At 47.8% G+C, this 18131-nt stretch overlaps 1 long non-coding RNA gene across 1 annotated transcript; it reads left to right on the top strand.

Annotated features, from left to right (window-relative positions):
* Positions 1 to 462: 462 nt before the first annotated feature.
* LOC147824340 (uncharacterized) lies at positions 463 to 2751 on the top strand. Its single transcript, XR_015442431.1, has 2 exons — positions 463 to 597; positions 2031 to 2751. It is a non-coding gene; the product is annotated as an uncharacterized LOC147824340 (long non-coding RNA).
* The last annotated feature ends 15380 nt before the right edge of the window (positions 2752 to 18131 follow it).

The raw sequence follows: 18131 nt of genomic DNA on the forward strand, positions 1-18131 counted from the left end.
GACTTAATGAGAGGGCAGAGAGATTCTCTCAAAAAGTACAGAACAGTAAGGAGATTTTAAAAAAAGATGTAAGGGCAAAATTAACAAACATAGGGCAGGACCTGAAATTCAACCCTCTATCTAATAGGAATTTTCAGAAGCCAAGAACAGATATCCTGTAGGAGGGAAAATAAGGTAATAATAGAACAAATTATTTCCCTGAGCTGGAGAAAACTTCAATCTCTAGGTTTAAAGAGCCGACCAAATACCAAACAAGAATTATAAAAGATCCAGCATTAGACATTGAAATTTCTGTACTCCAAGGATAAAAAGTAGTAAGCTGGTATTAAAGAGCTCAGCTGGACAGCTACAAGACAATGGAGCACTGTCTTTAAACTTCTCAGAAAGATTATTTTGAGATTGGATTTCTACACTCAACTGTTATCAGGCAGGGTCCAATCAGGAAAAGAGAAACCAGCAACAGCACCTGGTTGGAGCCAGAAGCCGGAAGTTCCTCCCTTCTTCCCATCTAACCATCTTCTCCTTGTAACTCCTATTGGCAGGACCTAACAGGAGGACTGCTGAGGCCCCAAGCACCATGGAGTAGAATTTCAAAGGGTGAGTTTAGTAAAACAAGGGCACACTAGCTAGTTAATATTAATCTGTGGGGCTGCGGGTGGAGTTCAGTGGTAGAGCGCTTGCCTAGCATGTGTAAAGCCCTGGGTTCCAGCCTCAGTACCGCAAAATAATAATTTCCAAAGACTTTTTAGAAGTGTTTTCCACCAAAGCAAAAAGCTAACAAATTGAAGAAAGAGAAAGCTCTGGGACTCTGGGATGACAGAGACAAATATGATTATGGCATCTCATGGGAGGGAACAAGTGTCACAGTACTCAGGGGAGGCAGAAGAGCCCCACCCAACTATCTGGTGGTGTCCTGTAGAGAAGCTTGGAGGGCAGGTTGTCAGATCCTTTATAAGTTGCTATAACTGAATACTGCAGACTAGGGAATTTATAAAGAAAAGACATTTATTTCTCACAGTTCTAGAGGCTGGGAAGTTCAAGGTCAAAGAGCCACATATGCCGAGAGCCCTCTTGCTGGTGAGGATTGTCTGCAGTGGCCCACAGTGGCACAGGGCATCACAGGGTGAGACAGAGCAAGCTTGCTAGCTCAGGTTGCTTTCCCTGTCCTTATAAAGCCACAAAGGGTCCCACCCTCATGACCCCATTTAATCCCCAAAACTTCTCAAAGGTCCCACCTCCATATGCAATTAATCTGGACTTTGGGGATAAGGTTTCTGTTACATGAGAGTTGGGGGACACATTCCAACCATAGCAGCAGGCAAGAGGAGGCAGGATGGGTGATGTGTAGGACAATGACATCGAAATGTAATTTTGTCAGACGATGGGATGGGGCAGAGGTAAGGGGTCTTCCCAGGGACATTTTTTGATTTTGAGCACAGCACCCTCCCATGTGCCCTTTTAGCAAAGCAGGATGGACCTGCAGCATTTGAGGGACGCTTCTGCTGCTAGCAGCTCCCCCCCAAGGCCTTCTGTGCTCTTGGGCTGGCCCCAGGGTCTTTGGCACCCTCTCCCCAGCTGTCCTCCTGGGCCTACCCTGTGCTCTCCTCCAGTCCAAACCTGCTCGGGCTCACCTAATCTAGATCATCCACCCTGTCACAGCAATAATAGGTTAACCAAAGGAATGAAGCATCAACTTTAGGCGTTCAGGCTATTTATGGCCAGCGGAAGGGAGGGAGGGCTATTTCAGTACTTCTCCAATCATTCCAGAGAGGCCACAAGTTTTACACAAACAGTTGTAGGGCAAAGAATCACACGGAAACAAGAAAGAAATAGAGGCAGCGGAGAGCTGGTCAGGAAGCGTGGAGTGGTGATTCCTTCTGGACACCATTGAGTAAACAGGATCTTAGAAAGGATCTTGGTAAAATTGCTAACGTACTGAAAAATATCGTTGAAAGCCCAGGTAATAAAGGCATGGTCTTGCCAGATGGGCCGGCTGCTGGAAATTGCGCATTCTCTCATTCTTTACACAGCGTTTGGTCTGCTCGGGGTGCCATGACTAAACACCGAAGACCGAGTGGCTAGAACAACAGACTTTTGCTGTCTTACGGTGCTGGAGGCTGGACGTCTGAGATCAAGGTGTCAGTGTTGGTCAGCAATGGCCATCCTCTGCCTGTGTCCTCATGTCATCTTTCCTCTGTGTGAGCCTGTGTCCCGATCTCACAAGGTCACCTGCCACATTGGATTAGGGCCAACCTAACAACCTCATTTGAACTTAATCACCTCCTTAAAGACCCTGTTTCCAAATGCGGTCACATTCTAAAGTTGTAAGGGTTGGGACTTCAGCATATGAATTGGAACGGGGTACACTTCAGCCCATAACAGCAACAGAACCCCACTTTATACATCATGGCAATGTGCTCAGCTACAAGTTTAGATTTCCTGGATTTCCTTGTAGCTGGGGATGGTATGATAGACGCTAGCTAAGAAGAGGTGTTTGGAGTTCTTGGGTGGGATTTCTGGGAATATCCCTTACAGGAGAGGCTAGTTCAGCTTGGGAGGACCCTTCTGTCTGTCATTTTTATTGTGCTTAACACTCTGATACAGTGGCTCGAGTTCCAGCGGCTGTGCTGATGGTCACTCCCTAAGGGCGGAGGAGACCCAGGCGGGGCCTTCGGTGGTGTCACCGAAGGGAAGGGAGGCCCACCTCTGGACTGATATTACAGGAGAGAAAAATAAACCCCTGTCTTATGTAAGCCACCAGTTTCCAGGCTCGTGTTACTGCAGTTGAACATAATATCTAATTGTCAGGGCAATAAGTACTTTGATTTCCCAGTCCTTGGAACGTGTTCTCCGCAGCCTGACACGGCACTGTTCAGGGTGGGGCCTGGCTGGAGGAGGAGCGGGCTGGGGAGTCTCCGGCACTGATGGAAAAGAGGCAGTGAGAGATCCTGTGCGCTGATGATTCTAGCTGAGAAATTGGCAGGCGGCGTTAGCCCCTCTGAGGATCTCGAAACAGACGGTGTTTGAAGTGGGGTGGGGATGCCATCCTGCGTCTTCTAAGAAGCACCTGAGGATAAAGCTCTGGAAGCTGAGGTGTCTGTAAAAGTGACATGCCGAGAATCACTAAATGGCTGAGAAGGCTCGTCGGGTCCTTTATGTTCCCTTCGAGTGGAATAGAAGGCCCCTCCACTTAGGCAGACGGTGTCCTACCCTCGAGGGGTCAGAGTGAGTGGCGTCTGTCTGGTGGGGTGTCACCGGTGGGGAGGAGGGGCTGTCGAGTTGCAGAGGGTGTGGGCAAGCCTTTGAGCAGCATCCTCTCCCTGGGCACGCACTCAACATACCAAATGAACCTGAAGCCGGCACTGGTACATGACAGTAGGGAGATAAGCGGGGAAGAAAAGGCGCACGAGGGCGATGATGAATATTCTATTTGTGACATTTTTCCTGTATTCAGTCAAATAGAAGAAAGTGTTCAAATAACGAACAGTCACTTTGGTGGCTAGTGTGGCAGTTCCTTGGTAACACTGCACTTAACTCCTTCCCTTCTGAGGAGGGTTGGCTTCTTGTGGGAGGCTGGGGACACACAAGGGGTTGTCAGTGGGAATGGGTAGAGATTGTGGAAGAAACTTCTAGGCCCAAGTCAATCCCTGACTCCTACTGTAGGGGCTCCCAGCCTCTCTGTCTCTGCTCTTCCTCTTGCCCACAGAAGGAATAGAAAGGAAGCTATTCTGTGGTGGGTAGCAGGAGCCAAGTAGGTAGGGTGGGAGGCTTGCCATTCCTAGAGATGAATACAGGGAGGCCCAGGCCTGGGCTCATCTCCACAGGGCCTGGTGCTTGTCATTTTGTCCTGGGCTGCCACAAAGCATGCAGGTGAGAAGGCCCAGATGCTGGCCGAGAGGTGTGTAGGCTCTTTGACTTAGATTGGCTTCTCCTAGGGGCAGGTCCTAGACAAGGGTTCCTGTGCAAGGAGTTTATTTGGGACAGGATGGGGAAAGTCAATCAGAATATGGTAATGAAGTAGGAGGTAGAGCAAGGACAAGTAGACCACAGAAAGCTGTGGGGCAAGAATTGAGAAACCAAACAAGCAAAGATGGCTACGTCAAATCATCAGGAATCCAACAAATAAAGGCCATCCTCCCCAAGACCTCCTAGACATGCACAAAACCCAAAGTACACAGCTCTGGTCTTTGTCCAACCTCATGTGCATTTCAGCTTTGACACCCCCACCCCCACCACGGACTTTGGACGCCATGACAGTTCTTCGAAAAACCTTGTATGGTCAAAAACTCCCCCTCCAGAAGAGTGGGCTGAGTCAGGCATCCAGTTAGGTCATGACTCCTGTCAGTCCCCAACTGTGGATTGTCCCATAACCCTAGGACCTTAAGTGACCCAGTACAATACTTGCCCATGTGGAGTATAAGCTCTCTTCACTGGCCCACTCCCACCTTGAGGAGTGTATTTTCGCTTGTAATACATCTTACTCTTGTTATTCCTCTGTCCTGCTCAGTTCTTTGTTCCAGATACCAGAAGCGAGTCCCCAGAGACACTCCAGCTGATGACAGCAATGAGCAGATAGCACTGTGGGCAACCGGGGTCCAGTCCAGCTGAGGACCTGGCGGGGAAAATGAAGAGCAGGCTCAAGGGATGAGGAAGCACGGGTGTGTAATCATTAACTGTCCATTGTCGGTTGAGGGTGATTCCCAGGAACATGGACTTCTGTGACAAGGATAATTTCTCAGGCCAAACTCAGAAATCTCTAGTAAGATGCTTTCAGTGTGGGATCAGTTAGTGCCGAGAGGATGCAGTTGGGGTGCTGACAGTGAGTGCTAAAGTGCTTGGCTGAATAAATGCAGTTCCATTTATCTGTTTGCTCCCAGATTCATGCTGCCTTTCCCTCCCTGCACAGTCTCACAGGGAACTACATTTCCCAGACCCCCTTGTTCTCTGGCTTCCAGGTATGTTTGGCACTGGCAGATGCTGATGGACACAGGGCAGGACAAAGGAAAAAACCCAGAGCATCTCATTCCCAACCTGTGTGTCTGCTGGCATCTCTATGGTGGCTGTGTCTCCTCTGTGGTCTCAGCCTTTGGCGGGTGGCCTGGCTTCTGGGCTCTGCTTTACCATCTTCTTTTGTCCTTCCAGCTTGAACTGTGGTTGCGCCTGGGCCCTTTTGTACCTCTGTCATTCCCATGAGCAACATTTTTCTATGAAGAACTGAAATTGAGGGGTATTGTGGGCCACTCAGGTCTCTTTTGGGAATGATGACTGAAAGGAAGGATCTGGTGCAGATGGAAGACAGGTGGTTTATCTGTCTCAACTCCTGTGTGTGGTGTCTGTCTTATTCCACTTGGTCTGCTATAATAAGCTACCGTACACTAGACAGCTTATAAACAACAGAAATTTATTGCTCAGAGTTCAGGAGATGGAGAAGTCCAAGATCAAGGTGCTGGGAGATTCATGCCTGGTGAGGGCCTATTTCCTGGTTTGTAGATGGCTGTCATCTCACAGTGTCCTCATACGTTGGAAGGGGCAAGAGTGCTCCTTGGGGTCTTTTTAAAAATAAGAGTACTAATCCCATTCAGGATAGAGCCCATAGCTGCCTAGTCAAGCCCAACTGAGATGAGCTGATCTTGCAAAAGCAGGTATTAATGAGTATTACTTTATTCTACTAGGTTTGAGGTGCTTTGTTTCGCAACAGAAGCGACTGATGCACCACTCATACCCAGTTTCTCTAGTAACAAACACTACCATATCTTCAGGGAAAGCTAAACCACGAGACAATCATCCAAGGTAGTGGGAGTTTGGAGGAAGGGAATAGGAAATATAGAGGAGCTATTATGCACCAGGCACTATGTGAGATGCTTTGTGTGTGTTAACTTCTTGAATTCTCATGAAAACCTTGGCCAATATGTGCCACTTTCACTACTCTACAGATAAAGAAGATGAAATTGAGCAGAATTCATTCCCATCCCCTAGAACAGTGGTGGTGAACCTATGGTATATGTGCCACAGTAGGCTGTTTTTTTATCATTAAAAGCTCTAAAAGTTCACCATCACCACCTTAGAAGGTCCTAAGTTCTTCTGTCTGTGTGTCACCCAGATGTTCATCTGCTCTGTGGCCCTGGCTCTGTGGTCACACCCATTCTCTATAGCCTTGCCCCAAGGACCATGGTGTACTCTTCAAACTTATCTTCTGTTGTGGGGGGCACTCATCAAAACCAGTTCCATTAAAATCTCTTCCTAAGAGCTGTCAGATCTAAACTCCTTCCTAGGGATTCAGACATTTCCAGGAGGCTTTGAGTCAATAAATTTCACCAAGATGCTCACATTGTCTCTCTCTTCTAGGACATTTCCCACAAGGATCAGATGAGGTCCACCAAATGCTAATTATATCCACTGATGTCTGAATGACATTGAAACCATTGCTTTTTATTGATAACTAGGAGTTATCCACTTGGCAAATCATTACTGGTCAGCCATTATGAGGTGGGCCCCATGCTAGGAGCCAGGAATGCAAGATGCCTAAGCCATTATCTGACTGAATTTTGAATTGTAGCGATGTCATTTTTCTTTTGATATGGCTACTGAAAATATCCTTGTAGTTTTTGGTTCCCTCTAAAGAAATGAAATCAAGTGGCATTTTGGGGCCACCCGTGTCTCTTTTGGGAATGATGACAGAGAGGAAGAGCCTGATGCATATAGAAGATGATTGAGTTTCCTCAACTCCCACATGTGGTCCTGTGAGTAAGCTGACTTTGAATCAGTAAGAGTTGGATATCTTTCCTGAAAGTTCTGTTTAACATGGAGGAACAATAGACTTGTTATATGTTGGATCTAAACTGTCTCCCTGAAGTCTCATGTGCCAGAGATGGGGCTTTTGGAAGGTGACTGGATCATGGGGAGTTGTGCTCATTGTGGATTGATCCATCAATGAGTTCATAGCTGAGTGTGCTGTTGGGAGGTGGGGCTTGGCTGGAGGAGGTGCATCTCCCTCCGCTGCTCCTCCCTCCCCCCTCTGCTTCCTGGCTGCCATGAGTTGAGCAGCTTTCCTCTGCCATGCCCTTCCACCTTGCCATTTTGGCCTCGGAGCCATCCAGTCATGAACTGGAACCTCTGAAACTGTGAGCCAAATAAACCTCTCCTCTTTAAGTTATGGGTGTCAGGTATTTTGACCCAATCATGAACTGAAACCTCTGAAACTGTGAGCCCAATAAGCCTCTCCTCTTTAAATTATGGGTGTCAGGTATTTTGACCTAGGGACCATTGTATTTTGCTTTCTCTGTTGTCTCTCAAAATGTATGACAAGGAAAGTTCTGTGATGAGCAGGCTTATCCTTATCCCAGTTCACCTCCTCAGGCTATCATCAAGGTCTGGATGGGACTCTTTTGACACTTAATCAACACCCCTTTGCCACTGTGGAGAAATCCCCTCTGAAGCAGTGTTTTACCAACTGTGATCCACCAGAACCATGATGACAAACCTTTTAGAGCTTTCAATGATACAAACAGCCTTCTGTGGCACGAGTGCCAAAGTTTCATCACCACTGACCAGAGCCTGTCTTGGAATCATGTGCAGGCTTATGAAGGTACAGACTGCTTGGACACACCCAGATTTACTGACCTCCAATCTGGGAGGTTCGAGTGAGAGAAGCTACATTTTTAATGTATTTCCTCTGTTCCCACCCCCGGTAAATCTTAGGCACATTAAACTTTGAGATCTGCTCTTAATAGTTCATAGTAAAGATTACAACTACTTAGTATTCTGGTTCCTGGAAGAAATAAGTCTAGCATTTTCTCTTTGCAACCTAAAAACAGATTATAAAACTGGAACACTGTTGCAGTTAGCTGTGCTGCTAAACAAACAATCCCAAAACTTAGTGCATTTAACAACAGTTTCTTATTGTCTTGCAGGCTTTGGGGAGTCAGCAGAGCTCAGCCTGCTGGTTTTTGCCTGGGGTGATTGCAGTTAGAAGGCAGGCAGCTGGGGCTGGAGTTTGTGAAGGCTCAAGCTGGCTGGCCGTCCGGGTAGCTTCTTCCTTCACATGTCTGCTGTCCCTGTGCTACTCCAGTAGAGTAGCCTGGACTGTCTTTAGGGTGGATAAAGGCTCTGAGAGGCAGGAAGCAGAAACCTCCACTCTTCTTAAAGGGGAACTGCACAACCAACAAAGCTCTATTCCCTGAAATTCCACTGGTTAAAGCAGTCAGTGGAATTTATGAGGGTACCCATTCATGAGAGTATCTCCCAAAGGACCCACTTTCCGATACATTAGAGGCTCCACCTCCCAAGGGCTCTACCTTCCAATGCATTGGAGATTAAATTTCAACATGAATTTTGGAGGGGACACTAAACCATATCAGACATTAAAACATAAGGCTTTTTGCTTTCTCCCATGTGCTCTCTCTTGAGTTATGGTGTTTATTTGCTATTTAATGTGTTTCTAAGTAAAGAAAAATTAAAAATTTAAATTATTAACACGAATGTACCATTCATCTATATATTGTGCGATGTCAGCTTTAAATGCAAATATAAGAGCATTTAACTAGTAAGCAGAATCACCAGAATTACACAATTTGTGTTTCATTGCGCCGACATGCATATGCATTTTGTTCTCTCCCAGAACAGTGGAAATGCTGCACAGAGTGAACTCAGCTGGCTTGTTTGACTTCTTGGTATGTTCACATTGTACAGTGTTCTGCTGAGTAAGGAAGGACTGGGAGGAAAGGAAGCTTTGAGTGGCACTGTTTTTCTCCTTTCTCTTTGTTTCCATTTTTGGTGTGAGTGAATGTATAGAAGTAACACGAGGAAGAATGAGGGGCTGCAGATAGAGCTTAGTGGTAGAGCTCTTGCCTAGCATCTGTGAGGCCTTGGGTTTCATCCTCAGCAGTGCAAAAGAAAATGAAAAGAACATGAGTTCTCAGTCATTTGTGTTTCTTCAAACACCTTTGCCTTCTTTCTTGCATGTGAAGCAACCACTGTTTCAAAAGGAAAGCATGGCCTCTCAGGGCTGTCCGCTGCCTTCTTTCTGTGTGCATGTGACATGTGACATGCTTACCTTGTAGCTGCTTCAAGTCTCACTGAGCTCCCGCACATTGTGGGTTCACCAGAAATCTGTGCCTGGGGGCATTGTGAAAACCTTCCTCTAATGAAGCCGCAGTACAGGTCAACAGGTGCATGCTCTGTTGGCTTATCACACTTCACTTAGAAAACATGGTTTCACACATAACATTGTTAAGAATTTCTACATGAAGCTGGGCATCGTGTTACATGCCTGGAATCTGAGCTACTCAGGAGGCTGAGGCAGGAGGACTGCAAGTTCAAGGCCAACCTGGGCAACTTAATGAGACCCTATCTCAAAATAAAAAAATGAAAAGGCTTGGATGTAACTTGCTGGTAGAGTGCCTCAGTTTCTGTACCTAGTACAGTACTGGAGGAAAAAAAATTAAATAATGTCAAGATGGAGGCAGCAGACCATTAAACCAACCCCAAGGCCATTCTGATCAGTGGCCCTTTGTGAATAGCCAGGTTGTACACTCAGGAAGCTTCTGGCCTGGGGCATCCACATCCACAGCAAGAATTCTGCTGGTAAATGGTTAACTACTGGCTATTGGGGAAGAAAAACAAATTAACAGCAGAACCCTGATACAGAAGATTTTCTGCCATGGCTGATCTCAAGAATCAACATGATGTCACTGAACACAGAGTCGGAAAGAGATGCGTATCAATCAGTTCTGGAGAGCTGATATGTGAGGGCCCCAGAATACATTGGGGTTTGGGGGCCTAAGGTACATGGGGGAAGGAATAGATGGTGGCTGTCTTGGGACAAGCTAGCGCACATATAATGGCCCTAAGAAGGAAAGAGAGATATCTATGTGCATGCGTGAGTGTGTGTGTGTGTGTGTGTGTGTGTGTGTGTGTGTGTGTAGAATGAAGAAGGACTAAAGAGATATACACTAAACTATTAACAGTGATTATTTCTTGGTCATAGGATTAAAGATGATAATAATGAAATAATTATTTTTGCTTATCTATAGCATCCATATTTCCTAAAATACATACGGATTACTTTTGTGATAGAAAATGAAGAAAAGTATCCACAAAATGTCTTTAAAAAGTTAGTACAATCTTTAAAGCAGAGGTTTTGGTAGTGCAAGGCTGTAATAGTTGCTACATGCCATGAATAATTTACAAATTAAATTGATTTTAAAGCACAACTAAAATAAATTTGATAAGATGGGCCACTGTTATGTTCTTTCTTATCATTCACATTTGTACATTTTATAGTCAATGAAGAGTGACAGCCACTATTTAGAATTCCAGCGAAGAGCAACCATAACTATTTGTCATCTGCTCAGCATCTAAACAATGGCCTGACTGTTCACCTGCCCGGCCTGTGCTCGAGTGAGGGAACCAGAATCCACACTAAATAACCAAGTTTATGACCACCGAGGCAGAAAGGAGGGAAGGATGGTCTCTTTGGAGAACTGATGAGAACAGGAGGGAGAGGTTGAAATATGTCAGGAAGATGCAAGTGGAGGGGACAGTGAAAGGGGAGGTGTCAGCATGTATCAAAACCTCAAAACTGAGGACATGAAATAGAGTTTCATAAAGCTGAGGAGACAGGAGAACATTTCAGCCCAGCAGCCCAGGAAGGAGAAACAAAGCAAAGAGAGTAGGAAGGAAGGGACTCAAAAGACAAAACCCAGAGGATAAGAAGTTCTTGGAGTAAGAAGTTCTAACTTGCCATGTTGCAGTCATGTGAAAGTTGGGGTGACCATGCAACAGGTCAAAGAGGGGCTCAGTGATCCCAGGGGTGAGGAGACTGCAACATTCTAACAGATGCACTGTAGTCACCAAGGCCCCTAGCTAGATGCCATTAGTTTCCTCTATTCAAAAGAAAGCTCTCACTGAAGACTTGATGCACTCCTGTAAGTCCAGCACTCTGAGAGGCTGAGGCAGGAGGATCCCAAATTCAAGACCAGGCTTGGCAATTTAGTAACTTAGTGAGACTCTGTCTAAAAATAAAAAATAGAAGGGCTGGGGCTGTGGATCTATGGGAAGGTCCTGGGTTCAATCCTTAGTACTGCCAAAAAAACAAAAACAGAGGAAGTTCTCCTGGCGCAAGCCCCTCAGTGGGGGTAGGGCTCACTTCTCTGTTGGTCTGAAGGGAGGCGATTTAAGAGCTGTTGGACTCTGTTGTGTTGCATTAAGTGAAACACTAGGGACCGTGCCCAGCTTCTCAAACCCTAATGTACATTAGTGAGTCACACTGGCATCTTGTTAAAATGCAGATTCTCATCCTCAAGGTCTGGGGTGGCTGGCTGGACAATGTGCATTTCTAACAAGCTCTCAGGTGAAGCTGCTGGTCCAGGCCACCACAGTTAGCAAGCAGCAGGCTGCCAGAGGGCAAAATGACTAGCTAGGACTGTTTCCCCCTTCAAGGTCCAGCTCGGAAGAACCACAGGCCCTGGGGGCACAGCTCTGCTTGCTAGGCATTTTGCAAAGGACAGGCTGTTGGTGGGGAGGAAGCAGCCTGGGCTATTTCCCCACATCCCTTCTTCCTGTTTGGGTATTCAGTTTCCCTTCTGCCTGCTCTTGCTTCGCCTCCCTCTGTCTTTCCCTCTCTGCACGCCTTCCTCTTTGCAACAGCCTCGTCATTATTGCAGGAGATTTATTTTTAGAGTCAAGGCCACAGAGTTGCAGATTCGGCAAGGCCTAAAACAAATCGACAAACGGAAAGTGTTTGTCTTTGAAGCAGTGTGAATGAGGGCCGTGCTAGCTGGGGCTGTCAATAAGCTCTTATCTCGGTTTGTTTTCTGAGTTGTCCACGTGGGTTGGGTTGGCTTTCTTTCCCCCTTCCAGATCGGAAAGGAGGTTGAAACACAAGAAGCAACTGAAATCTCACAATCTTGCCCCTGTGAGACGTTGCCACATCTCTCTTAGACATCCCATCTGGGAGAGAGGTGATGGGTCCCAGAAAAAGGGCAAATAGAAGCAAGAGGGCGTTGGGCTGTCTCGGCCCAGATTCCAAGTTAAGGGGTCCGTGTTCCTAAGCACAAGCACCAGGGAGCAAGGTTGCAGATGGAGGTGGGGTTGACTGTGCAGATTTTCTTCCCTTTTCATAGCGTTTCCAAGTGGGGCCTTGGTGATGGCCACATAAGAAGACCACCAGCCTGCTGGTGACATGCACTCTGGTAACAGGAAGGAATACCTGAAAGGAGCACTTATCATGTTTGAGAACTGCGTTGTCTAAATGGGAATTTAATTAGCTCCCTTCATTCTGGCAACCTTGCTTGCAGCTAAGTATCCTCATTTTGCAGGAGCTGAGCTGGGGTTAGAATGGATTCATTCTAATTTGGAATCATATGTATCTGTATCTGAGCCTGCTGCCTTGGAAGAAGCCCTCCCAACTTCCACCATGTCCCATTTCCTCTGCTTTGTTTGTTTTTTCCCTGATACTGGGGATCGAACTCAGGACCTTCCACTTGGCAGGCAGGCAGGACATCGCTGAGCTACATCCCCAGCCCCTCCTCTGCTTTGTATGAGGAAGTGACTACTCCTGAAACGAACTCATGAAGCTGGTGGAGGTGCTCACATCTGTTCATTCTCACCAATATTTCCTGAGCACCTACTATATATTACATATTCCAGGGTTAATTTTGGGCAGGGGGATTTGAGTGGTGACAAAGGCAGCAAAGGTCCCTGTCCTCAGAATGCTTCCACTCTAGTAATTGAATGATGGGGCTAGGAGGATGTGAGGGGAGCTTCTTAAGACACAACGGTTGGGGAAGAGCTTTTGAGAAGAGACCCAAGCAGGCGGGGGGGGGGCAGATGGGGACAGGGGCAGCAGTGAGGTGGAAGGAAAGGCCAGTTCCAAGTGGGGAGGGAGGTAGACTCGGGGTCTGACTGTAGGCATGGCCAGGGCAGGACAGTCTTGTGGGCCATGGCCATCTCTCTTTTCTCTCTCTCTCTCTCTCTCTCTCTCTCTCTCTCTCTCTCTCTTATTTTTGAGACTGGGTCTTGCTGTATAACTCAGACTGGCCTCAAACTTGCTAAGTTGCCCAGTCTGGCTTTGAACTTGAGATTCTCCTGCATCAGCCTCCTGAGTGCACCACCATGGCTACCTTGGAAGTTTTTCTTGAATCACGATCTTTGATGGGCACCACTCACCTAGAGGGCATGCAATAGATGCCATTGCATGCTTTCCTCAGATACCATGAATCGGAAGGCCTGTGGAGCTGGGGGAAGGGCACAATGAATTGCATTGGTGATTCCTGAGGAGAGGAAGCGTCCTGGGCCTCCCAGGAGGCTTGGATCTCTGGCATCTCAGAGACTGTCAGTTCCTCCACTCACAAGTTCCCAAGTCTCTGCTCCAGGGTCTTCTGTGATTGGCTGCCTGTAGAAGAGTTAGCCTACCTGAACCAATGACCATCAAAGAGTTGATAGAGGGCTGAGTGTGTAGCTCAGTGTGGAGCACTAGCTTAGCATCCCTGAGGCCCTGGGTTCCATTCCCAGCACACCCCAAAGTTTTTTTTTATTCTTTCAGCCTTGAAAATTAGAGATCACAAATGCCAGCCCCAATCAGCCTATGGTAGGCAGCCATGGACAAGAGAACAGTGATGGCGCAGGTAAGGCCAGATAGGGTGATGACACCCCAAGTTGGCAGAGAAGTCCCAGGCTTCGTCGCCTGTGGGTGGGCTGATTTAGAAGTATCCCGCACACAGTCTCTCTGAAGAACCCTGTGGGACTGTGCCCCCTGTGCCCACAATGATAACCTGTATGCTCACTTGCCCTGCTGTCTTCGCCTCTTTCCATCTCACTTCTTCATTTCCATATTGGTACTTCCTGGCTTCCTCTCTCAAGTCAACCACGGATGCCTAAACCTTGTCTCCCGCTCTGCATTCTGGGAAACCCAAATTAAGACCCTTGATCTGACCGCCAGGCAGGAAGCCCCTCCTGTGTAAGTGACTATATAACCCAGTTGTCTGGGCATCTAGTAGGTACAAGATGGAGGCAGTAACTGGGGAAGGGGCAGAAATGGTGGTTGGGAGGCCCATGGCCACTCCATAGTTCTACAAGAGGAAGGCTGGTCTTTTCAGCACCATTATATTCTGTATGAAGAGCACGGCAGTCTTGGGAAACATGAACACAAAGAGGAGAGAAAATGGTTTGCATGGAGAGATGTGAATGTACCGGCAGTTTCACGAGGGCTGGGACTTGGTCCATTAGGGTCACAGCTGTGAAGCCACACTTGGCATCTAGAAGTGTTCAATAATATTTGTTGAATGAATGAATGAAGCCAAGCAAAATAGTCACAACCTGGGGGCGGCCTCTTAATTCAGGTTTCCCGGAATGCAGACTGATGGTTTCCATTCCCCTTTCCTGTCCTTCCTGCCTCAATCTGCTTGGTCAGTGTTCCTCTGGCTTCTGTGAGGTACCCAACAACCTTTCGGTCATCTCTGCCCAACATTTTCCCACCCTATACAAGTTTGTTTGTTGCACGCAACCAAAAGAACTCTTATTTAGACAACAGGCTTTAGCTCAGTGGTCCTGCCGCCTGCCTTGTAAGCGCAAGGACCTGAGTTCGATCCCCGGTACCAAAAAAAAAGACAATAGTATGACATTGATATTTGGGGAAGGGACACTGTCCCCACTACAGCCATTTCCACACCTTTTGAGTTTCCAGATAGACTACATTTCCCAGCCTTCTGTGACTGAGTTCTGGCCTACGGAAAGTGGGTGGAAATAATGTGCCTCAGCCATAAAAATCTTCCATGCTGGTTCTGCCATTTTTTCTTCCTGTTCTGCTTTGACCTTGAAGACTCCATACTGAAGTTGGTAGTGCCATTTCCACAAGATGGGAGTAGCCTGAGGCCTGGGTCCCTGAGGCACGCCATGGAAGGCTAACCCTGGAGTGCCTGACTGGGAAGGGAAATGAGCAAGAAATAAGCCTTCTGTGAATTCCACGAAGCTGTGGAGATTTGGCAAGTGTTCTTTCTAGCTCTTTGCCCATCCAGGCTATCAGCAGAACCTTGTCTCTCATGCAGGCCGGCAGTGGGGGAGATGCCTTGGGCAACAGAGCAGCTTCTGTCCGTGAATCATCTCTGAGACATAGTTGGTGAGGCCTATGGAACACAGGAGGCTCCACTTTTACCCCTACACCACTTCCAGGATTTCCCAAGGAATCTTCGAAAAATACAACAAACAAGCATTTTGCTCTGCTGTGCCAGTTATAAGAATCCAGTGTGAACAGAGGCCCCCGGAAATGGGCAGCTGTGGTAGCCTTATTCCCTTACTTCATCAAAAGGTGATTTTGAACAGGGGAGACTTGAGTTTTATTTGTACTGGTCCTCACCCAGAGACAGATGGTTACCATGTCCAAATCTTGCATTATTTATGAGGCTGTGCAATGCTGGGGGAAGGCCTGGCCTGGTGGTTCGGAGCCTTGGGTTCCACTCCCGGGCCTGTGCCATGTGGGAAGGGCATGTTCCCTCTCTTGGCTGGTTTCTCAGTTTGCAAAGGGAAGGTGCTGGGGTGGGGGGGGGGGCGGTTGTGTGAAGCAGATCATTTTTTGAGATGCTTTCCAGGGCATATAGCTTGCAAACCAGCATCTGTGGGCCTAATGGAAGAGGGTCTGCGCATCTTGAAAATGAAATGAAAACAGGAAGGCAGAGCCCACAGTGATGTGACCTGAGCTACCTCATTGACATCTCCAGGTTATCTGTGCCCCCTGGCCCCAGAGCTGAAGGCAGCCATGGGCTGCAGCAGTAAGCTCTCTGGTGGAACGACAGGGTCACCATCCCAGAAAGGAGGATGGAGCCAAGCAGCATGATGCTGCTGCTGCTGCTGTGTCTGTGACCCAGCCTGACCATCGCTTTAGAAGGCCAAACAGGGGAGGCCTGGCACAGGACCAGAGCTGTCAACGTCTGGGCATCTGAGTCCAGGGAGCCTCCGAAGTCAGCTGTCTCCCCAGAGTGGAGAGCAGCCAATTTTCACTGTCTCAGCTGCCAGCTGCTGCCGAATCACAGCAAAGAATATAAGGTAGCAAAGGCCACCCATGCTGCCCACGCCAGCTTCTCTGCCTGAAGCCAAGGGCAGGCAGGGTCCCAGATCCCAGGACTTGCCAGCAGCAAAACTTGGCAGGGGCTTTTAACCATTTGTGGGCCATGCAACCCCTTGGCATCTGGTGAGGCCTGTGGACCCCTTCTCAGATTAACATATTTACGTGCATAAAATAGCAGTAAGAGGAAACCAATTATACCAAAATGCGGTTATACAAATATTAAAAAACAACTTTGTGCAGCAGTAATATATGTGCTTCGTTATCAATGCATTAAATAACAAGATTTAGTGGCAGATCTAATAACTACTATCTTTTTGTCCTAGTGAGGGGTGTAAGCAATCTTTAGAGATAGCAGTTGTGGTTTCCACTGGTGACGGTCACAGGTGGTATTGATGCGGTGACGGCAAGGGTTTGAAATGAAACAAAGTGCTTGATTTCGGTTAGAGGTTAGCAACGCTGAAGGTGTCAATCCCCCCCCCCCCCATCCTAGTTCTTGGACCCTTGTGGAGGATGGCTGTTAGGGGAGAGGGATGCACCGGGGTGTGGCTGGCGACACAGACAGGGCAGCGGGGCAGTTCTCACCTCACCTCTCGGTTGAGCAAGTGGGACCACATCAGGGTTGGCTAATTGGAGCGAAGTGCCACCTCCCTGCCACCCCCTGCTGGTGGTAAGCATGGCTAATTGGTCGTGGCTGGAGCCCAGAGACACACAGAATACTTCTCAGCCTAGCGCTGCAGGCAGCCATTGCTAACCAATTGTAGCTAGCACCAAAACGAAACCCATTTGCCATTCCCAGGATGGCTGCTCCCCAAGGCCCATTTCAGCCTAGACATGATATGATTACCCATGATTAAAATATGCTCCCTGCCCTCAAGGAACTTCAGAACTGGGGAGCATTTTTGAGGCCAGCACCGAGCAAGGGGGACATACTTCTGCACAGGTCCTCACCAGGCAGTCAGTCATTTCACAGTCAGGGCATCGATTTTACTTTTCGACTTGTAATTTCCGCCTCCTGGATTCCATTATCACTCGCTCAATATACGACGGTTCGCCATTTCTCTGGCCACCGCTCCCAGACTCATGCATTACTGAGCATAAGCAGGAGACGTAGCCTATAACACATTACTACCTGGAAGTAATGATTGGATTTTAACACAGTCAGGACCTTGATGGTTCTGTATATAAGCAATCATTCCACTTTCCTCCTTCCCAGTTGTGTGGACTTCTTGGAAGGGATTCAGAATTAACCCCATGTGCTCAAGCCCCGTACTCGGGATACCCCAGTCTCTGCTACCCGGGCTCCTTCCCGTATGTGCGAAATACCCAGCATCTGGAGGCTGCGGCTCCTGCCTTATGTTTTGGATATGCTGCTATTAACAGATTATTTGGAAAAGACCCAGATCTGTCCATCCTGGGCGGCTGGAAGCATTTCTTCATTAACACAGTGAGGAGGTACTATGCAGGGCCAGAAATTTTAGGCTAGATGTGGACCCCAGCTGTCACCTGGACCCTGTTGGAAAAGCCCAGGAATCAGAACCTGCCAGGTCTTGTGCAGCCACCACTCAGAGTTTAACAAGCCCTTGGGGGATGCTGATGCCCCAGAGATGGACAAGTACCGCTTTAGGCTAAGACCAAGAACTCCTGAGACCCCACCTCTACCTAGACACTTACCTCCTTGGGCCTCAGCTGCTTTTTCTGTAACATTGGAGTAATACCACCTGCTGCCCTGGCCTTGAAAATGCCTGGCCAATTGCTTGGAGCTGTGGATGTAGGCAGAGAGGGCAAAGCCCACTGCCAGGCTAGCGATTAATGTTCTCGTAGTCAATACCACTGCAATGCAGTTGCAGGATGTTTGTGAGTGGTGGGGGACAGTTAGGAAAGAAGGGGAGATTGCATTTTGACAGGAGGGACTTGAACTTCATTCACCCTGCTTGAGGGGAATCATTGTTTTCTGTTTTCCATAGCCTGAAGGCTCAGCCCTTGGCCCTTTTGTCTCTCCAGGGCTTGTGTGGCTGAGGCATGCCACCCTCTCCAACCTCGCTAGTTGGCTTTCTAGGGACTCGGCTCTCCC

This window comes from Heterocephalus glaber, unplaced genomic scaffold (assembly GCF_053883595.1).
Source record: "Heterocephalus glaber isolate CG9 unplaced genomic scaffold, H.glaber_assembly_v1.0 deba00001547, whole genome shotgun sequence".
NCBI classification, from domain to species: Eukaryota; Metazoa; Chordata; class Mammalia; order Rodentia; family Bathyergidae; genus Heterocephalus; species Heterocephalus glaber.